At 36.7% G+C, this 13,471-nt stretch overlaps 1 protein-coding gene across 2 annotated transcripts in view; it reads left to right on the top strand.

Annotated features, from left to right (window-relative positions):
* The first annotated feature begins 456 nt into the window (after nucleotides 1-456).
* The window catches only part of LOC148945393 (ubiquitin carboxyl-terminal hydrolase 47-like), a 163,981-nt gene continuing 150,966 nt past the window's right edge, over nucleotides 457-13,471 (top strand). Inside the window, exon 1 of one of the 2 annotated variants that reach the window (XM_089099421.1) lies at nucleotides 457-594. The gene's annotated coding sequence lies outside the window, so the exon portion shown is untranslated. Of the gene's footprint in view, nucleotides 595-2,627; nucleotides 2,699-13,471 lie in introns of those variants that run through there. The other variant, XM_089099422.1, reaches the window with a different exon arrangement.

Here is a 13,471-nt window from a genome sequence, read left to right as displayed (position 1 = left end):
TAGTGACCCCGCCGCCGATAGAATCAGCGGTGTTGTCAGCGCGCTGATGCAAGCTCAGCGGCGCGCAACCGGCTTTTTTCGGCGGCGCACCGCCGACTTTTCGGCGCGGCTTCGGGGTTTAGTCAATACTTTTGACACTTATAGCACTGCATTACCTTCCTATGGTAGGGCAAAATGTCTCGGTTACTTCCACAACAACTAATACTACCTGGGATAATCTTGGCTTCAAAAACTACCATGTCTGATAGGCTATCCTCTAGCTTTTTTGGGTATCTGTAATATCTCATTTGGTAACGCTGTATTTGATTGTACATGTATATCAATATTAATATTAATCTGCAACTATAATTTATGCTGTGTTACTTAAATATGTCATACCACTAAATCAAAAAAATAATATTTTATAAGTTGTATAAACTCAAGTACTTTGATTTTTCCTTATAATTTTGTATATCTAAAAATGGCATTTGGCTTTAGTCTGTGAATTGCCCAAAAAAGATATTTAGATTTCAAGCTAGGCCTTTCCAATTTTTGATTTAGCTATAAGCAATTAAGAATTTATCCATAGAAGCTTGTATACTGAATATAAATTGGGTATGTAAATTCTAAAAAGAAAATAGTTTATTCTTACAGGCCTAGGCTATTAGAAGTCAGTCTACAGACTTATTCAAGGCATAGGCCTACCCATGGTAGATAAATTATTTGTTAAAATTCTACTTCAGCAACTTTTGACTATCTTGGAAAGGGATTAGGTTAGGAAAATGAAACTTTCAGGGATGGGTCTACAGGCTAAAGTATGTCCCAGGAAGGTAGGGTAAAAAACCAGTATCCAATTGAGCAAAATTGTGTAAAACTGAAACCCTCACATCTTGTTACCAAAAAGAAATTGAGAAGGATTGGGTATATTAATGAACAGCTAAAAGTCTAAGCTATGCATAATATGCTTAGGCCAGGCTATTATATTAACAGAAAGCTGATTTTCTTTTGATTCTAGAAATGTAACTTTTATTGCTTGATATTTATTCTATAGCCTAAATCACAAATATTTAAATATAATTTTTCTTTTCAATTGCTTTTCAAAACAGAAACCACATTTTCAATTTATGCTGACAAATCATTGGTGAAAATTTGACTAAGAAGGCAGGGTTCTTGTTACTGCCCTCACATTGCTTCATGTTTTAGCAAAAAGGGGTGGTCCGAAAACCCATTGCTATTTTTCCGGAATGCCAAAGAAAAGTGGTCTTTCCCAATACTACGAATTCCTATTAACAACTCAGCTCATCACCAAGCCACCTGATTCCAGCCCAGCTACGGCCGCTCCTCGTCCACTCCAATCTAGTCACCGCCGACGATTTTATACACGCCCAGGACGTTCCAAGTTCCTGTCAATCTTTCTTTATGAAGTCCTCCCAACCCAGACGGGGACGACCTGCTTTCCGTTTAGCCCTAGATGGTTGGCCGAAAAGAACAATCTTCGGCAATCTGTCATCCTTCATCCGAACAACATGCCATAACCACCTCAACCTTTCTTTCATTATAGACCTAGAGAGCAGTATTGAACCACATTTTTCGTATAGCCTATTGTTTGAAATACGGTCAGTCAGCCGGGTACCCGGAGCAATCCTTAAGCAATTTCTCTGGAAAACATCTAGCAAATCTTCATCCGCTTTTCGGAGCGTCCATGCTTCAGAGTCATATTTGATCACTGTCATCACTGTAGCTTCTAAGATTCTAATCTTGGTTTGCAGACTTATCTTCCTATTCTTCCAGACTTTTTTTAACTGTGAAAAAACACCCTGAGCCTTGGCTATTCTATTTTTAACATCTTGACTGCTCCCACCATCTTTACTAATAATACTACCAAGGTAAGTGAAACTGCCCACCTGATCAATCTTTTCATTACCCAACGTCACCTTTTCATCTTCACTTATTCCTAGCCTTAGTGACTTGGTCTTCCTAACATTAATTTTTAAACCAATACTAGCACCCTGAACTCGCAAAACCTCTAAAACTTCATTCATTTTGCTCACACTTTCATCTAGGATGCTTAAATCATCAGCATAATCTAAGTCCGGGAGACTTTTCCTCCCCATTTGATTCCGTGGTCTCCCATTGCCTTTCCTGTGCTCCTTAAGACAAAGTCCATCAAAATAATCCATATAAAGGGGGATAGAACACAACCCTGCTTAACTCCTGATTTAATACAAAACCCAAAAAGAGGTCTTTTACCCTATTTTGCAGTATCTACCTCCACTCCTTCTCCCTCTAGAGGGTCCTGACCTTTGATCACCTTTAAAATCCTTGTGTTAAGCAGCATTCACAAGCATGTCTAGCTAGAATCCCATGTCTAGACACGTGTCTAGCCAGAATTAAATGTCTAGGCAATGACCATTCACAAGTAAAATTTGGCACTTAGCTAGACACGCTAGACAAGGGGCTTGGCTAGATATTGAGTTCTAGACTCTAGAACCCAATGTCTAGCCTAGGATTTTTGATTACAGCCAATCAGAATGTGTCAAGTTCCACTATTTTCATCTTTTTTGTTTATCTTTGTAAACTGAAATTTAATTTTTGTTTTCTCATTAATTGTTTTTTTTATTTTAGGCAAATAACCTATACACCACCAGACATAATAGTGAAGCGCACTAAGGCAATTGTTTTGCTTGTCTCATCCATTATCTTGTGACAGTAAAAATAGGTATTACAATTTGGAAAGTTTTGCCCACATAAGCTCTCTTGATTGGCTAGAAATGACAATTTGAAACTAAATTTGTAGTATTAGCTAAGCACCAAATTTTACTTGTGAACAGTTGTTGCCTAGACATTAGATTTTAGCTAGACATGGGATTTAGCTAGACCCGCTTGTGAACACTGCTTTATAAAAGTGAAACCTTGCAAAATAAATCTTATGCTTAAATAAAGTACAACAAAATTGTTTTGTTCCAACTTTGCTCAGTCCCAATTTATAAGGTTTTAAACATGCAAATACATTTCCTAAGTTTTGAAAAAAAACAACATTGATATGGCTTAAAATTCTATGTAAATAACAGGAATTGCATTTTCAGAACTAAAGCCAGAGAAAAAATGCATAACTGAAAACCTAAGTAAAATGTTGTTTTACCAAAATTTCAATAGGTCATGTAGGCAAATTTCATGTCATGTAGGCAAATTTCAGGACCCACTAGAGGAAGAAGGAGTGGAGGTAGATACTTCAAAATATCTTCATGGGACATACTTTAGCCTGTAGACCTAACATTTTAGGCTACCTTAATGTTCAGCTATCAGTTTCTTTTTCTCTGGCTATATTTCTGGAATTGCAATTCCTGTTATTTGAGTAGAATTTTAAGCCACATCAATGTTTTTTATAAAATTTAAGAAATGTATTTGCTTATCTTTAAAGCCTTATAAATTGGGATTGAGCAAAGTTGTGAAGCTGAAAACAATTTTGTTGGACTTCATTTAAGCAGAAGATCTATTTTGCAAGGTTCCACTTTTATAACCCACAGATTTTTAAAGGTCAGTGGAGGTTGGCACTTTAAACAGGACATAGGCCTACTTTAATCAGTAGACCCATCCCTGAAAGTTTCATTCTCCTAACCTTACCCCTTTCCAAGACAGCAAAAAGTGGCTAAACTAGAATTTTACCAAATTTTAGTGTTCTACCCAATTATTAGTTTATAAAACCCAGGCATCTAGAACAAAAAGCATAATAAGCAACTGCAAGCATGATAAGCACCTGCAAGCATATATAAGCACTAGAAGTTTAAGCACAGCAATCATGCATGATATTACATCCTCCTCCTTCTATAATAGAAGATTAACATTGCTTACAGCCAGGGACAGATGAACAGTCAATATTGTTACTAAGATCCACAAGAGAAGGGGCTAGGCTTCAAGGGTGCCAGCAGAAAATTTTACAGGGGGAGGGGGGAGGGCAGATGCCAAAATAGCAGTTATGGTTGGGTAACAGTTTAGTTAGTTTAGGTCATTAAACTACAACTACCCTAAAGAGGACAAATTTGCAATCAATTTAAAATCCTGAGAAGCTAATTGATTTAATAGCATCATTAACTATATTTCAGGCTACCCAGTTGCAAAAGAAGTAAAGCCACATGGTGGCAGTACTGGATTCAACCAAGTTGGTTTGCTTTATTTGTAATGCAATTAGGCTATGTTTGGTGATCTGTAATTGCATATCAGCTATAATGAGGGGGTGAGTCATTTTTGAGTGTGGGTGGGGTAGATTCCTACATAAGTGCATTTTAATGGACAAACTGCTTACTCTTCATGAGGGTTCAGATAAATGTTGAAAGAGGTAGGGGGGAGTAGGAATTAATTAATATGTTTCTCTATGCAGCTAAAATGTTACATTCCCATATCTACCAGTGCAGAGGTGGAAAAGGCAATGCAGGTCATCATCAGTCCTGCCTGGAAATTTCTTTGGGGTGGCAAATACTGCTAGGAACTTAGTTTTAAGCCAAAATTCTTTTGTAGTAATATTAACAAGGACTTTTCAGCAAAATTACTATTCATTGCCATTTTTTTGTATATTTAAATTTGTATCCAAAATTGAAATTACAATTTTAAATGCAGGATGGTACTAATCAACATAACTTATTGATTTATAAATTTTTAAAGCAATTAGCCAGGGATTTAAGGAACCGGTACCTCAAATTATATCTTGGTTAGGCCTGGATATGATTTGGAAAACAATCAGAAATTAAATAAAAAAAGAGCTTTTCAACTGAAAGCAAGGGATAGATTTGAAACCTATTTGAACATATTATTTTTTGTATGAAGGGGGCTGTCTCCTCCTAACCTCTTTACTGTGAAGTTTGGCTTTTTCCCAAGTTTTTAAAGAAAATTTGCAATTGGAAAAAAAAGATTTTTCAAAGCACTAAAGAACTTTTGTGTAAATGATCAAGGAGTTGAGAGGGGGCAGTCTCCCTTATATACAGAGTGATTTATATTTGTTTCTAGTTTTAAACATGCTCCTTACTTTAGTTGAAAAACCTTTTCTATTTGTTTAATTACATTTCATGAAATTGTAAAGTCTCGTGAATACAATACTTTTGGTAATACAGAAAAAATAATCAATATTTCAATGGTCTCTGTTTAGATTTTGAGGGGTAATCAAACAGTTCATGGTAACAAACTGTACCAGCAAACAACCTGAAGGAGCAACCTGGATCAATAGTAACCAAAACTCTAAAAAACAAAAGTTTGATACCAATAGATCTAACAAAAGAATTGGCTTATTATGTTGATTCCAAATATACAAGTTTCATTAAGTTTAGTTTTACCCATCAAAAGCTACAAGCCTGAGAAAATTTGTATGATTTTTGAAAAAATGGGGAAAGACTCCCCTGAAGTCATAGAATTTTAAAATCACCATCAGATTCAGCATATCAATGAACCCTACTGTGGAGGTTTCAGGCTCATATGCAAAAATGTGGAATTTTGTAATTTTTGCCAGAAGAAAAATCATGGATGCATGTTTATTTGTTATTTTTTTAGGGGTGATTGTATCAACACATTGGGCCTAGAATGTTGGGAGAAGGTTCATTCTAATGGAAATGAAAAGTTCTAGTGTCTTTTTTAAGTGACCAAAAAAACTGGAGGGCAACTAGACCCCCTCCCATACCACATTTTCCCCAAAATTGTCCAATCAAAATTTTGAGTTGTTCAGCATAGTTGAAAGGCCCAAATAACTATGCATTTAGAGATAAATGAACCCCTACAGTCCCTGGGGAAAGGTTTTTAAGTTATATAACTTGCCCATTGTTTTATTTGCTATTGGGGAGTATGCATTCATTTTTTGGGTGGAGGAGGGGAGGACAAATTTTCTGCTGCATGAATTTTCCATGGAGACGGAAGTTTCCAGGGGGGTGAACTTTTCAGGGCAAAGTTTACACTGGGTGAATTTGCCAGAATTCCTATACAAAATTTCTCTATATCTCTTGCTTTCACTTTACCAATTCAATTTTATAAAGTGCTAAATACTCTAGCATGAAGAGTGACATGTTGATAAGAAGGTGACCCCCTTCATATATGTAATAATTTCTGTTTGTTTTAAATTTTAATGTTGCTCCTTACTTTAAGTTGAAAAAACTTGATTTTTTAGAGACAAACATTTTTCTAAAGGCAATAGAAAAAGCAGGTCAATTAAAGTAAAAGTATATGAAAATGAAAAAAGTAATTAATTACAAAAAATACACAAAACCTTAGCCTACTTACAAAAACTAAGATATAAACTCCAAGCATTCAGTTCTGTTAAGCAATGCCAAAGCATTAAATGGGTATTTGTTTTAACAATATCAACAGTTTTGAACTTGGTTATCAAACACCAAAATTTTTAATGCCTTTAGACTCTGGCTTTATAAAAAGTAAAACATCATCAAGGTAGTTTTTTAAGTAAAACTAAGATTAAGAAAATCAAATAAAATTTTTTAATTCAATATTTTAAATTTAATTTTGAATACCAAAAACCAGTATATTTGACACCTTTATGCTTCATAAAAGTATTTCCAGCATTTTGTTAAGGAGAAATATTTCTGATTATAGTGGCTTCATATATCACCTCATGGGTACTCTTGCAATGCAAGCAAAATTTGACAGCATATTTTTCCCAAAATTTCCCCTTATTAAGTTGTTTTCCTTGTGTTCTCTATAATTATACAAACTTTCTTATGTACTAATAACTGCACTAACTACTAATAAACAAATATATATTTAGGATCACCATGAAAATCTGATTCTTTGGTTGAATGTTATCAATAGTTAGGCTCTTATAGTTTCATTATTGGCAAGGATTGTTATTTACTTACCATTCAATACTTTGAAGAATTCGATTTTTTTTTGCTTCAACCAAATCATATAGAAAAAAAGTTTGTGGAAAAGTGGAAAGGGATCATTCAGTCACAAATTAGAATTTATATTATCCTTATTAAGGGTCAAAATGTATTGGCAGGCAGCCAATAATAGGACAACATGCATTTTTTCCATGGTTTTTCCCTATTTTTGCTCTCTTTCCTATGGTTTTCTTATAGTTACTTTGTTGTCCCAAATTTTGCTGGTGCCCATGCTAGGCTTGCTTCTTCTGGACCTCTACAACATAGACAAAAACACTAAGGGCTCTGCATGTGGCACTGCTAGCAAACATCTGGAAGAAGGGGCTTGGCTCACTCCTCACCAGACAATATATACACTGTATACATACTTCCACTTCTCTTCTTTTGAGAGTTGGGTAAGGTCACAAATTTAGTTTGATTGGTGGCTTAATTTGCCTTTGATATCTGGTTTGGGTCACTGGTTTGCTATCTTTGATTGGCTATGGGCTATTGGCAGTATGGGGCAGGGTTATTCTGTTGGGTGAGTTGATGTTGGCTGATGCAGTAGGCAGTGTCTCACCTGTACAAGGTAAGTGAGATGTTGGATTGCTCACTGGTGGAGTGGCAGTATCCCACCAACTGTACTGCGCTTTGTATGGGGGGGGGGTGATGGCAAGGCGTTTGATATGTGCTTCCAATTCCTCTGTAGGATGGTTCCAGCTTTGGTTGCAATATGGAACGATCTGGGGCAAGCTGCTGGTGTTATGATGGTGGCAGTGCTCCACTGACTATCTGTTTTTTTCTGGTAAGCCACAGTGTCACCTGAGTGGAGTGTGGGCTGAGACTTGGCATGTTTGCCATACTGCAATTTCTATCTTGATTGAGAGTTCTCAGGAGACACTTCTCCTGTGATTCCTGTAATTTCGCAACTTAACCTGTGTACAAAAATGTAATTAATTCATGTTTTTGATAAGACTTCTCTTGTGAATTATTTATAATCTGGATACCAGCAATTTTGCAACCTAACCTGTGAACAAACCGTGAATAATTCCTGTCTTGGATAAGACTTGTGGATACTTTGACTTAAGGTGACCCATTAATCTATTTAACTTTGTTAAAATAGTGAATATATAAATTTTTGGCAACTGATTAGTAAACACTAAACCAGATTACTGGTACTTTTCTCGTTATTGTTCATTATTTTGAATTTATTGTGAAACAATTTCTAATTAGTGTTCGAATTTGTGAGTTTGAATAGCTCAAATGTTTGGAAAAAGGAGCCTCCAAAACAACCTCCTGATAGGGATACGAGTAAGTCACCATTTCAACCATCTTCAAAAGCCCTTGCTAGAACCCCCTAAAGCTGCGAATGTACCAGCGACCTCTCTGAAGAGTATTCATACCCTAAACATGGATACCACCCAATGTCCATCCCCCTCAACAACTGATACTGAAAATGATGAAGAAGGCTTTAAGATAGTAAACTCGGCTAAGCGTAGAAGACAGAGAACAAAAAGTCCACCAGATTCAGCAATAATACATCTAACCGATGCCACGAACAACTCTTCAAGAAATCCAGCCGATTCCCCGGTAATTATTCAACTAGTTCCCCAATCTGATAATTGCTTGTTTACCAACCGTGATCTACCAAAGTTGCGAGTTTCCCTCTTCAAGACCATTCATTGCAACTTTAATATGAATATAAACAGATCAGGATCCCTAGATATCCTTTTGAACAATCCCACATCAGTGAAAAAGGTAATGGAGCTAAAAAGTGTTGAAAATGTTGTTGTCTCAGCCCACCTGTGGTCTCCAAGCCCAATAAAAACAAAGATAGTGCTCTACAATATCCCTAAATCATTTCTAAACTCGGACCTGAAGGAAGCATTGATGAATGGAAAAGGTGAATGCATTCCGGTCTCTAGTGTTCATACCCTTGGTCGCGAAACCACTGAAACCTCAAACTTTAAAACTCTGTTGTTTGAGCTTCAAGGACAATTTAATATTGACAAAGTGTTCCTCTTTGGCCAACAAAAATCTTTCAAGCCTTACAAAGAAAAGCCATTACAGTGTATTAAATGTCTAAAGCTTGGTCACTCAGATAAATACTGTAGAGAGGATTCCAACATTTGTAAGATTTGCCTTGGCCAGGACCATAATGAGTCAAACTGTCAATTTGACCCAATATGTACTAATTGTAAGGGCAAACACCAGTCCCTAGATAAAGGAAGCTGTCCCAAATATAAACAAAGGGCAGAGATACTAAGAATAGCAAAAGAGCAACAACTTCCAATCCCTTTTGTAGCAATGCAAGTCCCAAGGACACCAAGAGTCCCCCGTCCCCCAACAGGCCTCAGGCAACCAACAGCCCCTGAACCACCAACAGGTCCCAGGCAACCAGCAGCCCCCAGGACACCAAGAGTTCCCAATGCTTCCCCTAGTGTTGAAAGTTTTCAGAATAATCTCATTCGAGACAAAACTAATGCATGGTTCCCCTTGATAGCAAGTGCCCCCCAAAAAAACCTGAAGAACCCCTTTCGGAAAATCCTACGCAAGGAAAGACATCAAGACCGACAAAGCTACCTGGAATTACTCCCCACAGATTTCACACAGTTTCTCCAAATGCTTTGGAAGATGAATCAAATGTGTACTTTAAATTAGCCAGCTTTACAGTTACCTCTATGCTCATCTCCCAATTAGAGTTACCCAATCAGTTGAAATGTATTATTCTGAAGAATTTGGCAAAAACTCACTTTGGCAAGACCATAGTTTCCGAAGCAGAAATTCAAATTGAGAGTGTTTTAAGCCAACATAGGCTGATTGAGTCACAATCAGAACGCCTGACGACTATTTAATGTGTGACTTTTCGTTTTTAACTAATTTATCCCTTTCCAATAACATTGTTTTTAATTATCCCAATATAGATGATAATCAACATGCCAACCCTATAAGCAGCCCCCCTGGTACCTTAACAAATGCTAGTTGTAAATACCTTGTTATTTTCGATTTTGCTACTAATGTGAAGCCAAAACTAGTAAATAATAATTCCCTTAATGTTCTTTGTTTCAACATCAGAAGCATCTGGGATAAGTGGCTCAAGTTTAAAGATTTAATTTCAATTAATGATGTCTGCCCTTTCAATGTAATAGGATTAACAGAGACATGGCTTTCCGATAATGATGACACTAGTGATTTTTTACTCCCTGGTTACCAAATAATCCATATGCCCAGGAGATTGACTAAGTGTTCTGGTGGTATCTCACTTTACATCCGTTCGAATGTAAATTTTACCAGGCTATCAGAGTGCGAATCTATTTTCTCTACACAACTGAATCTCAGATGTATTTATTCAATAATTGTAAACATAGTTATTGGCCAAAATTCCTATATACTCTCCTTATTTTATAAACCTCCTCCATTTCCGACCTCATGTTTTTGTAATCTGTTTGATGATTTTTCTAATTTTATTAACCTACCCCATAAAAAGGCAATAGTTCTTGGGGACTTTAATTGCAACCTACTCAATGTTGGTAAAAATAATGAATCTGACACTGTTTTTTAATCAGTAACCGCAAGTGGTCTTCTGCCCACAATTTTTTTCCCCAGTAGAGTTGATCCTGTGAGATCAACTTCAACATTAATTGATAACATTTTTGTATCCACTTCCCTGGGAAATGACCTGTCCTCAAATATAATATTTTCGGATCTGTCAGACCATTTTCCTATTTACTTGTCTCTACCTTCGCAACCACTACCTCTACAGTCTAGAATTAATATCCCAACACCTACTCGAAACTACAGTTCTGCAAATATAAACCATTTCATCGATTGCCTAAGAACCACTGACTGGTCCGATGTCTTAAATTGTCACGAGGTAAATTCTGCCACAAATGGTTTTGCGCAAAGGCTAAGTGAGATTATCCATTCAACTTTTCCTATTCGTAAACCTAACCGGAAAAATATCCCTATTTGCTCCTGGATGTCACATAGCCTCATTGTCTCCTCATATCATAAAAACAAATTATATAAGTTAGCCTGTAAGACCCGTAGTGATATTGACCTATCTAATTATAAACATTATAAAAACTTATACACTAAACTCATCCGTGAAGCGAAGAAAAATTATTATTATACAAAAATTCTCAATTGCAAAGGAAATCTGAAAAAGATATGGTCCACCATTAATGATATACTTTCAAAAAATAGAAAATCAAAGTCTATACCTATTCGCCTTAAAGACACAAATGGTAGATTAATTGACCCTTTACATGCACCTGATGCATTTAATAGTTATTTTTTGAATGTTCCTCATACTGACTCCCGCTCCTCCTCACAGGCTGTATTCCCTTGCCCCAATTTTAGATCCATGTTTTTCTGCCCAACTGATAGCAATGAGGTACTTCAAATAATCGGTTCTCTCCCTAATAGTTTTAATCCTGACTGTCTTGGATTAAGTAATAAGCTCCTGAAGACCATATCTCCTTTTGTCTACGAGCCCATCAAGCATATTGCCAACCTATCTTTAACCCACGGAGTTTTCCCTGATTTACTAAAGTCAGCCATTGTTATTCCAGTTCTTAAAAAGGGCGATCCAACTGAGATAGGTAATTATCGTCCAATCTCAATTCTTCCTGTTATATCCAAAGTGCTCGAGAGAATCATCTTCAGACGTCTGTCTCCTTTCTGTTTGACAGTCAGCATTCCGTATCCTTGATTTCTCCTCACCAATATGGCTTTAGGCCGAAATTCTCAACTTCTCATGCTCTAATTGACGCCACACAGTTCATACGCTCACAACTCGACCTTAAAAAATCTGTATTGGGCTTATTTTTGGATTTTTCTAAGGCCTTTGACATGGTCGATCATAGTATTTTAATAAGTAAATTAAATAGCTACGGTATTCGTGGTGTTCCCCTCTCTTGGTTTGATTCTTATCTATCTGGAAGGGTACAGAGTGTGAGCCAGGGTGGAGTATCCTCTCAGCCCTTACCTGTTCGGAGGGGTGTCCCGCAAGGCTCCGTTCTAGGCCCTATTTTATTTCTCCTGAATATCAATGATCTTGTTATAGACCTGGGCCCTTCAGTGTATCCTGTATTATTTGCTGATGACAGCAACTTCTTCATCACTGGCACCAATCTACCATTGGCAGTAACCTCGTCCCAAGTCCTTCTGAACAGAGTCCAGGCGTGGTGCCTTACGAATAACATGACCATTAATAGCAAAAAAAGTCAAATAGTGTTATTCAGAACCCCCTACAACAAAGACGTTATTCAACCTGCTCTTGGTCTTAGGTACTCCTCCGACATCCTCCCACAAGTGGAGGTTGCCAAGTTTCTTGGTGTATTTATTGACTCATGCTTGTCATTCTCTAATCATATTTCTTACATAACAGCAATAATTTTGAGACAAGTAGCTATGATTAACCGTGTGAATTATTTTCTTCATCCTGACATCCTAGTTACCCTCTATTATTCCTTTATTTTTCCTTACCTTTCTTATTGCGGATCTGTTTGGGGAAATACAAAACGGTCCTTCATTAAAAAACTAAAATTTGCCCAAAACCGCGCCATTAAAGCAGTTTTTCGGCTTCCCGTCTATATCCAACTCGTGATTTGTATTCAGATTTTGGCATAGCTCCACTTGATCAAATCATACAAAAACTAAATTTATCGCTTGCTTACTCTGCTTTCCACAACAATCTTCCACCTCAACTCCTAACCTATTATAATATTAATAATTTTGAAGCCCATTGTCTCCGTTCATCCAATAGAGCCTTTAAAATTCCTAAATGCGTTTCTAGTGCTGCCCAGCAATCTCCCATTTACAAATCTATTATTCAATGGAACAAAATTCCCTCCAGTGTTGAACTAGCCACAAGTTTCTGCAAGTTGTATAAAAATGTAACAAAACTTGATGGTATAATTTAATATTTCGATTTTTAACAAATTTGCTCTAATTAGCCATGTTTTATTCTTCTATTTTTTTTTTCTATTTCAGTGTTACTTTAATTTTTTTTTATATTGTTCATTAAAAATTTATATTCTAGGATATTTATTTTTATTAATGTTTTTTTTATTTTTTTATTATAATAAATTGAATTGAATTGATTGTACCCCTTTCCTCTTCAGTAGGTGTTTGTTGGCTGGAACAACTTGTTTCCACAGGTTTTTTCTGTTCAGGGTAAGGTGGAACATAATTGGTGGCTCATCAGTAGCTGCACAGGAGCAGTGTAGCTGTCTATGGGTGTATTCCTATATTCTAGGAGACCCAAGTATGTGTCATTTCCACCTTCACTTGCCTTGGTGAAGATGTTCTTGCATGTGTGAACAGCCCTTTCTATCAACCTGTTAGCCTGAGGGTAGATAGTGCTGGACATCTTGTGTTTTATACCCCAGTCCTCTACAAATTGTTGACTGTGAGGATACATATTGTGTTCTGTTCTCTGACATGATGGTATGAGAAATGCCATGTTGGGCAAAATTTGTTTTGAGTTTGCTAATGACTTCCTTGGATGTTAAGTTCCTCAGCCTGTTGACTTCAAAAAACATCTATGGTAGTTGACTGACGTGAGGTACATGGCAGCTACCTGCTGCCATGGTGCTAATGGAATCTTTGAGTTGGTAAGAGGCTTTTTCTGATTG

The sequence above is a fragment of the Artemia sp. Qi Xiang Cuo genome, chromosome 13 (genome assembly GCF_049724085.1).
Source record: "Artemia sp. Qi Xiang Cuo chromosome 13, ASM4972408v1, whole genome shotgun sequence".
Lineage (NCBI taxonomy): Eukaryota > Metazoa > Arthropoda > Branchiopoda > Anostraca > Artemiidae > Artemia > Artemia sp. Qi Xiang Cuo.
The sequence above is the reverse complement of the archived record's forward strand: the minus strand, read 5'-3'. Positions and strand labels throughout refer to the sequence as shown.